This window comes from Bos javanicus, chromosome 28 (genome assembly GCF_032452875.1).
Source record: "Bos javanicus breed banteng chromosome 28, ARS-OSU_banteng_1.0, whole genome shotgun sequence".
Classification (NCBI taxonomy): domain Eukaryota; kingdom Metazoa; phylum Chordata; class Mammalia; order Artiodactyla; family Bovidae; genus Bos; species Bos javanicus.
In genome coordinates this window covers 15,553,709-15,572,905 of record NC_083895.1, presented here as the reverse complement: position 1 = coordinate 15,572,905, position 19,197 = coordinate 15,553,709, and the positions used below count along the sequence as shown (strand labels likewise).

The 19,197-nt window shown below is 41.2% G+C and overlaps 1 protein-coding gene and 1 non-coding gene across 4 annotated transcripts in view; both read right to left on the bottom strand.

Moving 5' to 3' along the window:
* The window catches only part of BICC1 (BicC family RNA binding protein 1), a 351,357-nt gene that overhangs the window by 219,522 nt on the left and 112,638 nt on the right, over nucleotides 1-19,197 (bottom strand). The window lies entirely within an intron of this gene.
* On the bottom strand, nucleotides 10,294-10,365 carry TRNAC-ACA (transfer RNA cysteine (anticodon ACA)). The gene has a single exon. It is a non-coding gene; the product is annotated as a tRNA-Cys (tRNA).

Sequence of the window (19,197 nt, the reverse complement as noted above, 5' to 3'; positions counted from 1 at the left end):
AGATCTGAGACAACCTAGAGGGACGGGGTGGGGTGGAAGGGACATTCAAGATGGAGGGCACATATGTATCAGTTCAGTTCAGTCACTTAGTCGTGTCCAATTCTTTGCGACCCCATGGACTGCAGCATGCCAGGCCTCCCTGTCCATCACCAACTCCTGGAGCTTGCTCAAACTCATGCCCATTGAGTTGGTGATGCCATCCAACCATCTCATCCTCTGTCGTTCCCTTCTCCTCCTGCCTTCAACCTTTCCTAGCATTAGGGTCTTTACAAATGAGTTAGTTCTTCACATCAGGTGGCCAGAGTATTGGAGTTTCAGCTTCAGCATCAGTCCTTCCAATGAATATTCAGGACTGATTTCCTTTATGATGGACTGGTTGGATCTCCTTCCTGTCCAAGGGATTCTCAAGAGTATTCTCCAACACCACAGTTCAAAAGCATCAATTCTTCAGTGCTCAGCTTTCTTTATAGTCCAACTCTTACATCCATACATGACTACTGGAAAAACCACAGCTTTGACTAGACGGACATTTGTCAGCAAAGTAACGTCTCTGCTTTTGAATATGCTATCTAGGTTGATCATAACTTTTCTTCCAAGGAGCAAGCATCTTTTAATTTCATGGCTGAAGTCACCATCTGCAGTGATTTTGGAGCCCCCCAAAATAAAATCTGTCACTGTTTCCATTGTTTCCCCATCTTTTTGCCATGAAGTGATGGGACCAAATGCCATGATCTTAGTTTTCTGAATGTTGAGGGTTTTTTTTATTTTTTGCTTTTTTTTTTTTAAATTTTATTTTATTTTTAAACTTTACAATATTGAATTAGTTTTGCCAAATATCAAAATGAATCTGCCACAGGTATACCCGCGTTCCCCATCCTGAACCTCCTCCCTCCTCCCTCCCCTCCCCTCCCCCTGGGTCGTCCCAGTGCACCAGCCCCAAGCATCCAGCACAGTGCATCGAACCTGGACTGGCGACTCGTTTCATACATGATATTATACATGTTTCAATGCTATTCTCCCAAATCTCCCCACCCTCTCCCTCTCCCACAGAGTCAGTAAGACTGATCTATTAATCAGTGTCTCTTTTGCTGTCTCGTACACAGAATGTTGAGTTTTAAGCCAACTTTTTCACTCTCCTCTTTCATTTTCATCAAGAAGCTCTTTAGATTTTCTTCGTTTTCTGCCAGAAGGGTGGTGTCATCTGCATATCTGAGGTTATTGACATTTCTCCCAGCAATCTTGATTCCAGCTTGTGTTTCATCCAGCCCAGCATTTCTCATGATGTACTCTGCATATAAGTTAATATAATCAGGATGACAGTATACAGCCTTGATGTACTCCTTTCCTGATTTGGAACCAGTCTGTTGTTCCATGTCTAGTTCTAACTGTTGCTTCTTGACCTCCATACAGATTTCTCAGGAGGCAGGTCAGGTGGTCTGGTATTCCCATCTCTTGAAGAATTTTCCACAGTTTGTTGTGATCCACGTAGTCAAAGGTTTTGGCATAGTCAATAAAGCAGAACTAGATGTTTTTCTGAAACTCTCTTGCTTTTTCAATGAATACCTATGTATACCTAAGTACACCTATGCACGTATGTATACTTATGGCTGATTCATGATATACCTATGGCTGATTCACCTATGGCTGATTCATATAGCAGAAGCCAACACAAAATTGTAAAGCAATTATCCTCCAATTAAAAATGAGTAAATTTTCTAAAAAATTTAAAAATCTTTTAAAATGTCACATGTAAAGAAGCCACAATTCAGCATTGTTCAGTATGAATAAAAACTAGTTATTAATGACAGCCCCTACCAGTTTACAGGTAAACATTTTGATATAAGTGCTCTATCATAACTTGCTTCTTTCTACAAAAGCAAAACATTTCAGTACCCAAATAGTGAACAAAATCTGCAAGGAATGTTGTCACTAAACAAAGGTAGGGCATATGATGTGAACCTGCCACAAAAATAATCCTGTGGATTCAATTCTTTTTCTCACCCAATCAGTTCTGAGACACTTAAATTGCTTAGCTTATTATATATTGCCTCCACCAGAAAGGGGAGTACAAAATAATATTTCCTTATGATTAATGAGAAGTTACCATTTCTATCTAAAATTAACAGTTAACAAGAGCTAGTCATGAGGCTCAGGGCAAATCATAAATCTTTTTTGTGTATGCCCCATTTATCATCACATGGTTTCCAAGAAGATGACCCCAGATGAATTTCGGTGATGAGCTTGCTTATCAAACTTCTTTAACAGTTGAAGACCTTCCTGCTGCCCTATCTTACTGGGGAGTTTAGAAAAATAAAAGCCTTGGCAAATGTAAGAGTGTTGCATAAATCTCCCATGAAGAAGAAGAATAAATATACTCTATGAGCTGCTACTTGGACACTCTCCTGATTTATTGGGAACACTTATAGTATGGATATGGATCTTATTTCTGTATACTAAAAAGCAGAGAATCACAGCTTTAGAGACCAGATGGTTCTGCCCTCCCTTAATGAATAAGGACTTAGAAAAGAGATTCAACACTGGGATTAGCTCCCTCTTCTTTCTCCTCATTCAATGCTCTTTTCCCAATAACCAGCTATTAATAAACTGGCACAGTAGCCTTGGATCTTCTTTCTCATTATGCTTGTGCCACAAAACCACCGGGGAGGCTGGTGTGACACACGTGGCCCTCTGGAAGCAGGAACTTTCAAGTCTCTGAATCCTGTGTGACCACCTGTGCATATGTGGCAGCGAGACACTGGCCTGCATCTCAGAAGTGAGTGCAGGAGAGTCAGGGGAGAGGAGTTTGAGACAGGATGAGAGCAAAGCAAGCAAGAGCCAAAGAAAATGAAGCTTTTACTGAAGCTGGAGTTATTCCAAATTCAGACCCACATTTCAAAAAGAATACACACTGAGACTTCACTGGTGGTCCAGTGGTTAAAAATCCATGCTTCCACTGCAGGGGGTGTAGGTTCGATTCCTGGTCAGGGTACTAAGATTCCACAAACTGTGTAGGGCACGGCCAAAAAAAAAAAAAAAGAGAGAACACATATGCCCCACATTTCCTATTGGATATCTTCTGGTCATTTTCTTTAAAATCTCCTTTTTAAAAAATCCATCATTACTTACCATAAAATGTAATGATTATTTTCCATAATGTTAAGAAGTTGGATAAGAAAATTCCCAGTTTATAGGCAATTTTACAGGAACCACCTCACCATTACTGGAACAATGCAAGTGATTCCAAATAAGTCACTATTTCCAGCCCTGATTTCTCAGCTACACGCTATCAAACATCTCCAACTTGGCTTCAACGCATTTCTCCTAAACAACTCTCCTGCTAGATGATACGATGTTCTTTTCATATGAGAAACGTTGAAGTCATCCTTAATCCTTTCCTGTTCTTCTTCTCCATACCACTAGATGCTAGCAAGACTCTTCATTCTTGTTTCTTCGTATCCATCCCTGTATCTTCGTGTCTCATATCTGTCCAACATGCCTGGTCTTCTTCACCTTACAGGCCCCATTAAGTGGCTCCCCTGGCTCCCCACAGTACTGGTCCATCATGCCTGTACCAATTAACTGCCAGTTACAACATCCAAACCTATGCGGTGGTGGTGCTCCGTCGCTCAGTCGTGTCCAACTCTGTGGTCACATGGACTACAGCCCGCCAGGCTCCTCTGTCCACGGGATTCTCCAAGCAAGGACACTGGAGCAGGTTGCCATGCCCTCCTCCAGGGGATCTTCCCTCACCCAAGGATCGAACTTATGTCTCCTGCACTGCAGGCAGATTCTTTACCCACTGAGAAGCCCCTATCCAAACCTATACTGATCCCCAAATAAATACCTCCACTCATAATCAGCAACCAACAGAATCTCCCATCTTGTCACGTTCTTGTAGAGGCCTAACAGTGCCCCACAGTCAATGTTCAATAAAAGCTTTCAAAACCATCATGATGCATGGCTCATACCCCCTACTAACAGGCCAAGTGGCTGCAGAAAAAGTGGTTCATGAGTGGTCTTCAAAGGACTCTTATGGCTCAGAGCCAAGAGCCATGAAGCCACAAGCTGAAAGCAGAGCAGGCGTGAGGAGGGAAGACAACGCACACGTGAACCAAAATGGCAAATTCTTGTGGCTGAGACACGAAACATTCCGTGCGCCCAGAGAGAACTGGCAGCTCCTGAATCAAAGAGTTGCCTAGATTTTCTTTTTATCTTCTTCTGCCAAGCAGAACAGAAAGATTTTTGCATCCAAAATGAGACTCTGGTTGGCCCTGATGATTTTTTATTGGTAGCAAACCTCCCCCAGCCACAGCCCATCCTTCCCTGACAATTCTCCACCCTGAAACAATGTGGCATGAGGATTTCTAGTAATAACAGTGCAAACTATCCCACTGCATGAAAACTTGGCACCACTGACATCACCTCAAGGAAACAAAAAGGGGGGAAAAAACCACTGAGGAAGAAAATATTCTTACTGTCAAATACCAAAAAAAAAAATTAATATATTTCAATAAAAAATAAACAAATGGAATCTTTTCTCCACATAAGAATCCAGACAAGTGGTATTCCCAAATAAAAGTTACTACTACTAATACTAAACTGAAAAAAGTTATCACAAATATTATAGACGTGTATGTGGCTTTTGTTCTCAAGCAATTAAAAATATGGGGACTCTATCCTGGGAACCCCCTGGCGGTCCAGTGGTTAGGACTGCACGCTTTCACTGCTGTGGGCCTTGGTTTGATCTCTGATCGGGGAACCTGCGAGGCACGTGGTGCAGCCAGAATATAAAGAAGTAAAGACATGGAGTCCCATCCTGAAACAATAAAGCTCTGCAGGCTTATCTCAATCTCAAAGACGCAAGCACCCATACAGGACGACCTCAGAAGAATCCCATCACGTCTCACATTTGCTCAAAGCTTTTCAATTTCAACCAATTTGGAACTGCTCAGTTTCAACTGACTTTTAACACTAATTCTATGATGAACAGACCCCATTTTTTTAAGTAAGAGCAGTGAGTCTCAACAACCAAATGACTTGCCTAAGAGTTCATGGTTTGTGACTTGAACTCAGCTCTCACGGCTCCTAGTTTAGTTCTTTACAATACTGACACCTCTCATTTGTTTGATCCACTGGTTGATTCAGAATGAGGGTATGGCACAAATCAGGAAAGGGAAGAAGGATAAGCAGGAAGGAACCAGACTGTAATGAACATCCAATGCCAAAGGGTAGACATTTAGCTTTTTCTGGCAGGCAGTGGAGAGATGTTAAAGAAACTGAGCACAGTTATCAAAGGGTAATGGTTGTGTTTTAGGCAAAAATCATGTACTTTGACATGATTTACACTCTCACCTGTATCATAAAAGCCCACTGAGGATATATATTTTTTAAGAAAGCCTCCTTTGTTGCCGCTCACCTGAAACTATCACAGTATTGTTAATCAGCTATGTGAAAGGGAAACTGTTAGTCGCTCAGTCGTGTCCAACTCTACAACCCCACGGACTGTAGCGCAACAAGTCCTGTATCCATGGAATTCTCCAGGCAAGGATAGTGAAGTGGGTTGCCATGCCCTCCTCCAGGGCATCTTTCTGACCCAGGGTTAGAACCCGGGTCTCCTGCACTGCAGGCAGATTCTTTACTGTCTGAGCCACTATACCCCAATATAAAATAAAAAGTTTAAAAAAAAAAAAGAAAGAAAGCCTCCTTTGTAAGACTGCATTATATCCAGCCCTAACACAAATCTTGGTTGGTGGGGAAAAATGAATTTCTAAATGATTCACTGATAGTCTATAAAATTAAACAATCTTTTCACCCCAAAAAAATATTATGAAATGTTGCATAATATATATTCCTCTAACAAATTCACAAATTAGAAATAACTAACACATTAGTGGCTGCAGGCAGTTCTGCAGGAAAGAACCTGTTTTAATTGAACATAACAGCATTCCTCAAACTTACCTAAACATGGAACTTTTAAAAGTACAATATTTATTAACATAATATAGAACTAGCGTTCCACAGTTATATTCCCTTGGAAATCGTACCATGGAGCATTTAGTCCTAAGAGAATGAAACTCATCAGAAAGTGAAACCCATTGATAATTGACACAAACACACAAAATATATACAATTCCTTCCTTTTAATCAGCATTAGAGACCAACACAAATTTATAATTTCTCTTTGCACTTGCCCACATGCCACATCAGTGGCTCCCAACCTTGGCTGCAAATTTAAGTCACTTTGGCAGTTTGTGGGGGGAAAAAAAAAACCACTAATGCTCAAGCTTTACTTCCAGAACAATTAAACCAGAATCTCTAGTTTAGCCATCAATAGGTTTTAAAAGGTCCTCAGGCAAACCTATACCAATGAGGGTTAAGCACATGGTTATAGATGAAGAGTCTGCTAACTCTAAAATGGTTAATAGTAGAGTTTGGGGAAATGGGAAAGGGAATATGAATTCCACTTAATTCAGTTGGAAACTCTTCATCTGAAAAAAGAATTGGCTATATTTATTTTGCATGTAATACTGGATCTCGAATATTCCTAGGCTTCTCTGTACTTGTTCATCACTGCATAATGGCGGTTTAATGCTATTACTAGAATATGCTAAATCGTTGATGGCCAACAATTTCTTTAAGAGAAGTTTTCATTTTAAACAAACAGAACCAAATTTTCTAATATTTGCCAAATTGGAATCACTGGTCTCAAGTTCTAGTTTGATTCCCATAAAACACAGCCAGAAGTAAACTGCAAAGCCAAAGCTTTCAACTGTCTTCCTGGAAAATACAGTTTTTAAAACTGCCTATCACAGGAGGTTAGTTAAATGATGTTATTTATTTTATAGCCATCATTCCAAACTTGGAAATGTTATCATCCAAAATTCAATGAAGGTATTACAATAGTTGAAAACCCATGTTTCAAAGCACATTTAAAAGTTAATCTTCCTGGGAATGCATTTCCCCTCCAGGAAAGGAGACGGAAGAAAAAAGTAATAATAAATCCCTCAACCCAGCACTTACAAAGAAGTCAGAAGCTGCAAAACAAATCAACACAAAATGTCTGGTTATCCTGGCTATCATCTTTAATTCTCATCATCTTTCAATGCACAATGAATACAACAGTATGATTTCCTAAATTTAATCTGAACTTCCAAACCTTCTACTCACCCTCTCAACCTTCCATTTCATTCTGCATAATTAGCTCAGAAAATAATATAATTATATACATATATATACACTATGCTATGCTAAGTCACTTCAGTCGTGTCCAACTCTGTGGGACCCCATAGACGCCAGCCCACCAGGCTCCCCGTCCCTGGGATTCTCCAGGCAAGAACACTGGAGTGGGTTGCCATTTCCTTCTCCAGTGCATGAAAGTGAAAGTGAAGTCGCTCAGTCGTGCCCGACTCCTAGAGACCCCATGGACTGCAGCCTACCAGGCTCCTCCGTCCATGATTTTCCAGGCAAGAATACTGGAGTCAGGTGCCATTACATATACATATATATATATATCACTTTTAACTCATTTGCTCTCTAGGTCATAGGACAGAAAAACTTTCTACACTGTCCTTCTCTTCCTACTGTGCAGGGTCCGCGATGCTTTGCTCAGGCTTTCTCTAGTCGCGGTATTCGGGTTTACTGAAGGGACTTCTCTGGTGGCGGAGCACAAGCTCTAGAGCACACGTGGCACACGAGTAGCCATGGCACACGGGCTCAGATGTCCCGCAGCGTGTGAGAACTTCCCGGACCAGGGATCGAACCCATGTTCCCTGTACTGGCATGCATATTCTTAACCACTGGGCCACCAGGGAAGTCCTCTCTCCACAGTCGGTTATTTTGCCATTGCAAAGGCACTCAGGCGGTCCTTTCCGCAAGGACTGCCTTTCCATCTTGCCTCCATTAAACTATGTAGGTGGTGGAATGGTCTAGGAAACACCTTAATCTAATCTCAACCCTGCTCTCTGCTCAGAAACTCTTCCACAAGGCCTGCCCTAATCTTAATCAACATACACCCTTTACCTTTCCTACTCAAACACTTTCTCCTGAGGGCAGCCTTCCCTGACTTTTCTGAGTAGAACAAATCACTCCTTCTGTTTTCTCTATTACTGTCGCCATGCTGGCCGGCAACCCAGTGCCACTTCTCCTTAAGTGTGACCCTTCTGAGGACAAGGGTCAGATGGAAACCTTCTCTTCTCCCACAGTCCTGCACCTGGACAGTATTGAGTTCACAGGGAGGGTAGAAACTGTCTCACAAATGGCCTCCTTAGCATCTTTGTAAGTTCAGTTCAGTTCAGTCACTCAGTCGTGTCCGACTCTTGGAGACCCCAAAAACTGCAGCATGCCAGGCCTCCCTGTCCATCACCAACTCCCGGAGCATACCCAAACTCATGTCCATTGAGCCGGTGATGCCATTCAACCACCTCATCCTGTGTTGTCCCCTTCTCCTCCTACCCTCAATCCCTCCCAGCATCAGGGTCTTTTCAAATGAGTCAGCTCTTCACATCAGGTGGCCAAAGTACTGGAGTTTCAGCTTCAACATCAGTCCTTCCAATGAACACCCAGGACTGATCTCCTTTAGGATGGACTGGTTGGATCTCCTTGCAGTCCAAGGGATTCTCAAGAGCATCTTTATAAAGCCTGTACTTAATCTTTCATTCTAACCTCTTCTTGGGAACATCATTCCCTTCTGCTTAAACGCTCTCTGAAGGCAGAAATTATTTCTTCTCTAGTATTTCCATTGGAGAAGGAAATAGCAACCCACTCCAGTACTTTTGCCTGGAAAATCCCATGAACAGAGGAGCCTGGTAGGCTACAGTCCATGGGGCCACAAAGAGTCAGACACGACTGAGCAACTTCACTTTCTTCACTTTAGTATTTCCATAAAATCTGAAGGTAACAGAAGAAGTCTCCAGGTTGATAGATTATGAGGTTAACACTGTATTTTTTAATGTGTGAGAGGGAAGCTAAAGTGAAGTGCTACTCACAAATGAGAAGAAACACACGTTCATGTTCCAATTAAATACTGAAATATACTATTTCCTCCACTTTGTTAATATTCCCTCTCAATATACTGGCTGAAACCAGGAAAAATTTAGGCTCTCCCAACCTACCAACCTAGGGACCACACCACAGAGCTTCCCAAACAGCACCTCCTAGCGACTTACACGTGGATTTGGGCCATTGTCTTGGAAAATCCCATAGAAAAATATAACAGGAAGAAGTTCTATTTAAGAAAACAACTCCAAGCTCACTGAGTTTAAAGTTTTCTTATTCGCATGGGATTCAGGTTTCTTGGTAACTCCAAAGTAAACAGGCACATGGGAATTGAAGATTTTTTTTTCCCCCTCTGTCAAAAAACTAATTGATTGTGAACTCAAAAAAGAAAACCGAGAAGGAAACACAGAAGCCTCTGTACATAATATTTGCCTGTAGTTGGTTTCATCTCTGGCTAAATTCCTTCATTCCCAATCATCATCACTCTAACCATTAAGAAGCAGAAAATTTTAGTAAGTAAATGATAATCTAGGGTGACAAATGTACTAAAAGTAATAAATGCTAAGGAAGAAAGGCACGCTTATACACTCCTCCTAGATCATTTTGATTTCACCAAGGGGGAAAAAGAGGTAATGAAATCTTTTTTTTTTTTTTTTTTACCACTTACAGTGACAAAAGGCAGCTCCTTTCAAGAAGGAATTTGCCTCCAACTAAATAAAAACCTGCCAAAGAACTAGTTTGGACAAGCCAGGACTGCTGAACATACAAAGTAAGAGTGTAACATTCGGGATATTTAACAATTTAATTCAAGGATAATGTTACTTAAAGAGGCAAAGAGTAACCACGTGTTCTCCCTAACCACTACTAAGAAACACAGAAAATGTTGTACAACTGTACTAATCACTCTGCTTGCTGGCTGACTATAAACTTCCCTCAAAAAGTATAACACTGACTAAAACCATGTTAGTGCCAATGTCCAAGGTGAAGGAGGAAATCCCACAATGTACAGTAAAAGACCACAAGAAAACCATTTTGGAAAATAAGGACAGCACAACCTTTTTCCACCAAAGATATTAACAGCAATGATGACCTTATGATTCTTTAAATAATGCTGGCAACTGGCTACCAAAAAGAAACACCCTGAATAAGAATACTGAAAAGAGAAAGTCGAAGTGAAGCCGCTTAGTCGTGTCCGACTCTTTGAGACCCCATGGACTGTAGCCTACGACACTCCTCCATCCATGGGATTTTCCAGGCAAGAGTACTGGAGTGGGGTGCCATTGCCTTCTCCAGAGGATCTTCCCAACCCAGGGATCGAACCTGGGTCTCCCGCATTGTAGGCAGATGCTTTACCACCTGAGCCACCAGGGAATAAGAATACTATTCCTATACAAATACATATATGTGTATATATATATATATACACACACACACACACACAAATACACACACATATATATATGAATTCTATTCAGAGTGTTCATCATATACTGGTATGGTATATTTTTATACATGAAAACATACCATACCAGTATGTGATGAATGAACTTCCCTGGTGGCTCAAACGGTAAAGAATCCATCTGCAATGCAGAAAACTGGGGTTCGATCCCTGTGTCAGGAAGATCCCCTGGAGAAGGGAATGGCAACCCACGCCAGTATGCTTACCTGGGAAATCTCACAGACAGAAGAGCTTGGTGGGCTACAGTCCAAGGGGTCACAAGAGTCAGACATGACTTAGCCACTAAACCACAACCAAATATGATGAGCACTCTGTCTGAATAGAATTCATGTGTATGTGCTACTATATACATAATATAATGACCCGTTGTGGAAGGATGTCTTATGTCTTATTTAGAGAGCATTGCTCCTTTAAAGATGCAACTTAATTGGAGATACTCATTGAAGGGTTAAACTATTCTACACATACACACACCAAATTTTGTTAACAAGTACAAGCATAACCTTTTGAAGAGGTGGTGGTTTAGTCACTAAGCTGTGTCAGACTCTCGTGACCTAATGGACTGTGGCCCACCAGGCTCCTCTGTCCATGCATTTCCCAGGTAAGAATACTAGAGTGGGTTGCCATGTCCTACTCCAGAGAATCTTCCCAACCAAGGAATCGAACCCTTGACTCCTGAAAAGCAGGGAGTTTACTGCATTGTAGGCAGATTCTTCACTGCCAATCCACCAGGGATTCCCTTTGAAGAGGATAATTATGAAATTATTCAAGCAATCGAATACCTTTTATACATTTCCATCTGAAACTTAATTACAAGGCTTTCCAGTTTCTCAACCACATCAAGAGAAAGGAAGAAGACTGCAAAGACACCCATCGATTCAAACTTGAGAAATGTCACAAACGGCCAGCTCCCCACCAGAGGCATGAATCACTTCCGGTATATCTGCTGCTCAAGTTGTTTTTGTTTTGTACCGCATTTCCTTCTGTGGACTGGTTTCTTCTGCTGCCTCAGCTTCTCCTTCCTATAACCCCAGAGCTTACCCGTGGCCCATACGGCCACTGCTGGCTTCTCCACGACCCCACCCAGCATCATGACATTTCCGTCCACAGTCCCACAGCCACTCTAGGTCTTAGCTTCCCCAATCTGTTAGGGACAAGTCTCGCTCAGAGTTTTCAAAGCAAGCCACACAGGTCATGGCCGGTATCTACAGAAGGTTCATCTTTGGATCTGGTGCCACATCTAGGCCCATTGGCTGAGGCTGGAAGAGCCAGAAAACAGGTGATGACAAAACACAGCCTGCTCCTCTCCTTTCCATGGGAGGGGACATGAAAAGACAGGCATATAATCACATAAATGACAAAGTCCATACACTTAAAAGTACTAACCAGAGACAAAGCAAGATAACAGCTGAATTAGCCAAAGGACAAACCCTAAAGCAATCTATTTAGTCAAAATAAAATGCAAAATGTTAAATACATCAGGTAAAAGGCTGTTCTTTAAGAAACCAGGAAGGATTCCTAAATTGAAGGAAAGACTGACTCATAAGATGACAATAAGCCATTATTGTATGTCTCCTGGATAAAGTAAAATAGTGAAATGACAGGTGCCAACTTCAGAAGAACCAACCTTAAGATGATCTTGAAACCTGACTGTTCAAACAAAATACAAAGGATTACAAAATCCTTACCATTTATTTTACCATATTAATTTGCCTCCAGCCCTTTGGCTGTCCCTCTAATGAACCACAATGAACCTAATTCAGAGCCCTAGTCAGCAAAACTTACAGCTTTAGCCAGAACTTTTCTCACTATACAGGCACAGTCTACATGCTCAAGAGAGCATGCTAATCAACAGTTTAAAGAAAATAATTTATATTTTATTAACAACAATCAAAGTCCAAAAAGCATCTTCAGGTCCTGGCTGCTACCAACCAGCTGTCTGACCTTGAAAATACAAAAAAAAAAAAAAAAAACCAATTCAACACTATTCAGATCATTACCTAGAAGAAAATGACATCACCATCACACCCAATTTTTCAACATGCCAATGCTTCTATAAACCCATTTATTTTATTTGGGGGGGGGGTGGGAGAGGGGGTGGACCATTTTTTTTCAAATTTAGTAAAAGATATTTGTTTATTTTTTTATTTTTTTAATTAATTAATTTATTTATTTTACTTTACAATATTCTATTGCTTTTGCCATACATTGACATGAATCCGCAACAGGTGTACATGTGTTCCCCATCTTGAACCCCACTCCCACCTCTCTCCCCATCCCATCCCTCTGGGTCATCCCCGTGCACCAACCCCGAGCACCCTGAATCATGCATCAAACCTGGACTGGCAATTCGTTTCACATATGATATTTTACATGTTTCACTACCATTCTCCCATATCATCCTGCCCTCACCCTCTCCCACAGGGTCCAAAAGACTGATCAATACATCTGTGTCTCTTTTGCTGTCTCGCATACAGGGTTATCATTACCTTCTTTCGAAATTCCATATATATGCGTTAGTATACTGTATTGGTGCTTTTCCTTCTGGCTTACTTCACTCTGTATGATAGGCTCCAGTTTCATCCACCTCATTAGAACTGATTCAAATACATTCTTTTTAATGGCTGAGTAATACTCCATTATGGATATGTACCACAGCTTTCTTATCCATTCATCTGCTGATGGACATCTAGGTTGCTTCCATGTCCTGGCTATTGTAAACAGTGCTGCAATGAACACTGGGGTACAAGTGTCTCTTTCAATTCTGGTTTCCTCAGTGTGTATGTCCAGCAGTGGGACTGCTGGGTCATGTGGAAAATTCTTCAAGAGATGGGAATACCAGATCACCTGACCTGCCTCTTCAGAAACCTATATGCAGGTCAGGAAGCAACAGTTAGAACTGGACATGGAACAACAGACTGGTTCCAAATAGGAAAAGGAGTACGTCAAGGCTGTATATTGTCACCCTGCTTATTTAACTCATATGCAGAGTACATCATGAGAAACGCTGGACTGGAAGAAGCACAAGCTGGAATCAAGATTGCCGGGAGAAATATCAATAACCTCACATATGCAGATGACACCACCCTTATGGCAGAAAGTGAAGAGGAACTCAAAAGCCTCTTGATGAAAGTGAAAGACGAGAGTGAAAAAGTTGGCTTAAAGCTCAACATTCAGAAAACGAAGATCATGGCATCTGGTCCCATCACTTCATGGCAAATAGATGGGGAAACAGTGGAAACAGTGTCAGACTTTATTTTTCTGGGCTCCAAAATCACTACAGATGGTGACTGCAGCCATGAAATTAAAAGACACTTACTCCTTGGAAGGAAAGTTATGACCAACCTAGATCGCATATTCAAAAGCAGAGACATTACTTTGCCAACAAAGGTCCATCTAGTCAAGGTTATGGTTTTTCCAGTGGTCCTGTATGGATGTGAGAGTTGGACTGTGAAGAAAGCTGAGTGCTGAAGAATTGATGCTTTTGAACTGTGGTGTTGAGAAGACTCTTGAGAGTCCATTGGACTGCAAGGAGATCCAACCACTCCATTCTGAAGGAGATCAGCCCTGGGATTTCTTTGGAAGGAATGATGCTAAAGCTGAAACTCCAGTACTTTGGCCACCTCATGTGAAGAGCTGACTCATTGGAAAAGACTCTGATGCTGGGAGGGATTGGGGGCAGGAGGAAAAGGGGACGACAAAGGATGAGATGGCTGGATGGCATCACCGACTTGATGGATGTGAGTTTGAGTGAACTCCGGGAGATGGTGATGAACAGGGAGGCCTCGCTTGCTGCGATTCATGGGGTCGCTAAGAGTCGGACACGACTGAGCGACTGAACTGAACTGATGACAGTTCTATTTCCAGTTTTTTAAGGAATCTTGATGTGGACCATTTTTAAAGTCTTTATTGAATGTTACAATATTTCTTCTGTTTTATGTTTTTGGCCAGGAGGCCTGTGGGATCTCAGCTCCCCAACTAGGGAGCAAACCCATGCCCTATGCATTGGAAGGCAAAGTCTTATCCAGGGAAGTCCCTGTACACCCATTTTAAAGCAGTAAAGTTTAAAGCTCTTTACTAAATGTCACAGCATTCTCTCAAGTCACACGAAGAGTCACTGCTTTACCCCATTAGGCTGTCATGCTGTGGTCAAGCCCTTTTCTGGGGAACCTTATGGGGTCCATAATGAAGAAAGAAAATCATGCAGGAGTTCCCACTACACAGAACCAGGATAGGTGAACTCTTTCAAAGCGATGCTCCCCACATTTGCACGTTCTGGCCACCTTAACTGCCATGTGATCTCCAAGCCAAAGGTCAGGTCAGATTACAGTGACAGAGCATGTGAGCAATTTCTAAGTGGGCTTACCTGCTAGTCAGAAATCTAGTATCCTTAATTTTATATTATGTACCTAGCAATGACAATATGAGGCAAACATTTCTCTTTATTTGGGTGAAGAATAGCAAAAAAAAAAAAAAAAACAGCCAACTCAGTGCCTGAAGATTACATAGCCTTTAGCTAATTCTGGATCATATCTATACTATGGCCTCTCTATACAGTCAGCAAAAAAAAGACCAGGAGCTGACTATGGCTCATACCATGAACTCATTGCCAAATTCAGACCTAAATTGAAGAAAGTAGGGAAAACCACTAGACCATTCAGGTATGACCTAAATCAAATCCCTTATGATTATACAGTGGAAGTCAGAAATAGATTTAAGGGCCTAGATCTGATAGATAGAGTGCCTGATGAACTATGGAATGAGGTTCGTGACATTGTACAGGAGACAGGGATCAAGACCATTCCCATAGAAAAGAAATGCAAAAAAGCAAAATGGCTGTCTGGGGAGGCCTGACAAATAGCTGTGAAAAGAAGAGAAGCGAAAAGCAAAGGAGAAAAGGAAAGATATAAACATCTGAATGCAGAGTTCCAAAGAATAGCAAGAAGAGATAAGAAAGCCTTCCTCAGTGATCAGTGCAAAGAAATAGAGGAAAACAACAGAATGGGAAAGACTAGAGATCTCTTCAAGAAAATCAGAGATATCAAAGGAACATTTCATGCAAAGATGAGCTCGATAAAGGACAGAAATGGTATGGACCTAACAGAAGCAGAAGATATTAAGAAGAGGTGGCAAGAATACACAGAAGAACTGTACAAAAAGATCTTCACATCCCAGATAATCATGATGGTGTGATCACTGACCTAGGGCAGACCTCCTGGAATGTGAAGTCAAGTGGGCCTTAGAAAGCATCACTATGAACAAAGCTAGTGGAGGTGATGGAATTCCAGTTGAGCTATTCCAAATCCTGAAAGATGATGCTGTGAAAGTGCTGCACTCAATATGCCAGCAAATTTGGAAAACTCAGCAGTGGCCACAGGACTGGAAAAGGTCAGTTTTCATTCCAATCCCAAAGAAAGGCAATGCCAAAGAATGCTCAAACTACCGCACAACGGTACTCATCTCACACGCTAGTAAAGTAATGCTTAAAATTCTCCAAGCCAGGCTTCAGCAATATGTGAACTGTGAACTTCCTGATGTTCAAGCTGGTTTTAGAAAAGGCAGAGGAACCAGAGATCAAATGGCCAACATCCGCTGGATCATCGAAAAAGCAAGAGAGTTCCAGAAAAACATCTAGTTCTGCTTTATTGACTATGCCAAAGCCTTGGACTGTGTGGATCACAATAAACTGTGGAAAATTCTGAAAGAGATGGGAATACCAGACCACCTGACCTGCCTCTTCAGAAATCTGTATGCAGGTCAGGAAGCAACAGTTAGAACTGGACATGGAACAACAGACTGGTTCCAAACAGGAAAAGGAGTTCATCAAGGCTGTATATTGTCACACTGTTTATTTAACTTATATGCAGAGTACATCATGAGAAACGCTGGACTGGAAGAAACACAAACTGGAATCAAGATTGCCGGGAGAAATAGCAATAACCTCACATATGCAGATGACACCACCCTTATGGCAGAAAGTGAAGAGGAACTCAAAAGCCTCTTGATGAAAGTGAAAGACGAGAGTGAAAAAGTTGGCTTAAAGCTCAACATTCAGAAAATGAAGATCATGGCATCCGGTCCCACCACTTCGTGGGAAATAGATGGGCAAACAGTGGAAACAGTGTCAGACGTTATTTTTCTGGGCTCCAAAATCACTACAGATGGTGACTGCAGCCATGAAATTAAAAGACGCTTACTCCATGGAAGGAAAGTTATGACCAACCTAGATAGCATATTCAAAAGCAGAGACATTACTTTGCCAACAAAGGTTCGTCTAGTCAAGGCTATGGTTTTTCCTGTGGTCATGTATGGATGTGAGAGTTGGACTGTGAAGAAGGCTGAGCGCCGAAGAATTGATGCTTTCGAACTGTGGTGTTGGAGAAGACTCTTGAGAGTATGTTGGACTGCAAAGAGATCCAACCAGTCCATTCTGAAGGAGATGAGCCCTGGGATTTCTTTGGAAGGAATAATGCTAAAGCTGAAACTCCAGTACTTTGGCCACCTCATGTGAAGAGTTGACTCATTGGAAAAGACTCTGATGCTAGGAGGGATTGGGGGCAGGAGGAGAAGGGGATGACAGAGGATCAGATGGCTGGATGGCATCACTGACTCAATGGACGTGAGTCTCAGTGAACTCCGGGAGTTGGTGATGGACAGGGAGGCCTGACGTGCTGCAATTCATGGGGTCGCAAAGAGTCGGACACGACTGAGAGACTGATCTGATCTGATAACTGTACTCATCAGCCTATACTCAAAATACTGTACAGATATTGTTGCCACATTAACATACAACATTGATCCTGCTTCTAAAAGAGAATAGAATGGTAAGTGGTACGAAAATTAAGGCATATGATAAATAAAATTGAAGTTATCTTTAGTCTGAAGACATAAAGATGTTATTTTTAAAAATCTTCAAAAAAAATTTTTATACCTCCAAATGGCAAAACAAGAAGAGCACGTGGATGAAAGAAAGGTGGAAACTTTCTGAAAATCAGCACTGACTAAAAATTATTTGCCTTGTATACGTATGTGAGACCTGTACAGTCTTTATACCTGCTGTAGGTGATACAGAAGGAACTTCAGTACTTCATGGGAGGCAGAATCAAAAGACCTTTGACACTTCTCTCAACAAAATGTCGTGTGTTCTACAAATTGGCAATAATTTATGTATTCATGGACAACCTCAACCTAGATCAGCCATTATGATCTGTTTTTCTCCATGAGGTGGTGGCAGTGGTGATTAATCTTGATTTTAAAAATAACACGGGTTCAATCCATAAAAAGTTTAAATAATACAAATCAATCATATTCTCACCATTGAGACAGAACTTAACATCTTACAATAATTTCTTAGTAATCTTTCAAGGCACAAATATATATAACAAAATTTGAGTCAACCTATTTATATGCCTTTTGTCCTGATTTTTGTATTGATATGATAATCCATTTCCCAAGTGACTAAATACTGATGGCAAAAGCATGATTTTTAAGGCCTACATAATAATCCAATCATAAACTCAATTTGATTTTCCACAGCATCCAATCCTTTGAGTCTGGATTTAGGAAGAGAGAAGGACATTCTCATCAGTTACAACTAAACTTTCATATGGTATTGCTTTAAATAATACTTAACTATTATTTAGCTATTAAATAATTATTTAACTTCTAATTATTTAATAACTTAAAAGTTATTTTAAATAACTTTTAATAGTTTTTTATTTGATAACTTCTTAATTTATTTAGTTAAATAATAACTTTATTTAATAACTTTTTAAATAATTATTTAAATAAGTTTTAATTATTTTTAATAATAGTTAACTAATATTATTTAACTATTAAATAATAGTTAACTATTATTTAACAAAGCTTCCCAGGTGGCTCAGCTCGTAAAGAATCTGCCTGCAATGAGGGAGACCTGGGTTCAACCCCTGGGTTGGGAAGATCCCCTGGAGATGCAAAAGGCTACCCACTCTAGTATTCTGGCCTGGAGAATTCCATGTACTCTGTAGTCCATGTGGTCACAAAGAGTCAGACACTACTAAGCAACTTTCACTTTTCACGTTCACTATTATTAGTCACTTTAAAAAATCATAGTAGCAATTAGGGTATATTCGTGGCCATCAAACACCCAGTTTAAAGGAATCTCAATTGCATCCCCTATTTCCATTTCTGCAGAGAGAGGAATAAAAGAGCAAATGTGGTTCTCATAAAGCAGCGTGAAATGACTGCCAAAGAAAACTGGACACGATGACAGAACTCAACAGGTAACTGTACAACATGCTCAAGAACACAGGCTTGACACCAGGCTCATCTTGTTCAAATCAACACAAAGATAGAACTTAGAGGACACTAAGAACAGAGAATGAGCAAATCACATGCTGCTGCTGCTGCTGCTAAGTCACTTCAGCCGTGTCCGACTCTGTGAAACCCCATAGACGGCAGCCCACCAGGCTCCCCCGTCCCTGGGATTCTCCAGGCAAGAACACTGGAGTGGGTTGCCATTTCCTTCTCCAATGCATGGAAGTGAAAAGTGAAAGTGAAGTCGCTCAGTCATGTCCGACTCTTCACGACCCCATGGACTGCAGCCTACCAGGCTCCTCCATCCATGGGATTTTCCAGGCAAGAGCACTGGAGTGGGGTGCCATTGCCTTCTCCGAGCAAATCACATAAGATGGTCTTTTTTCTGAATCTTTTCTCACTAACCCTTAACTGCTAGACTCTCCTGGAAAACAGAAAGCAAATTA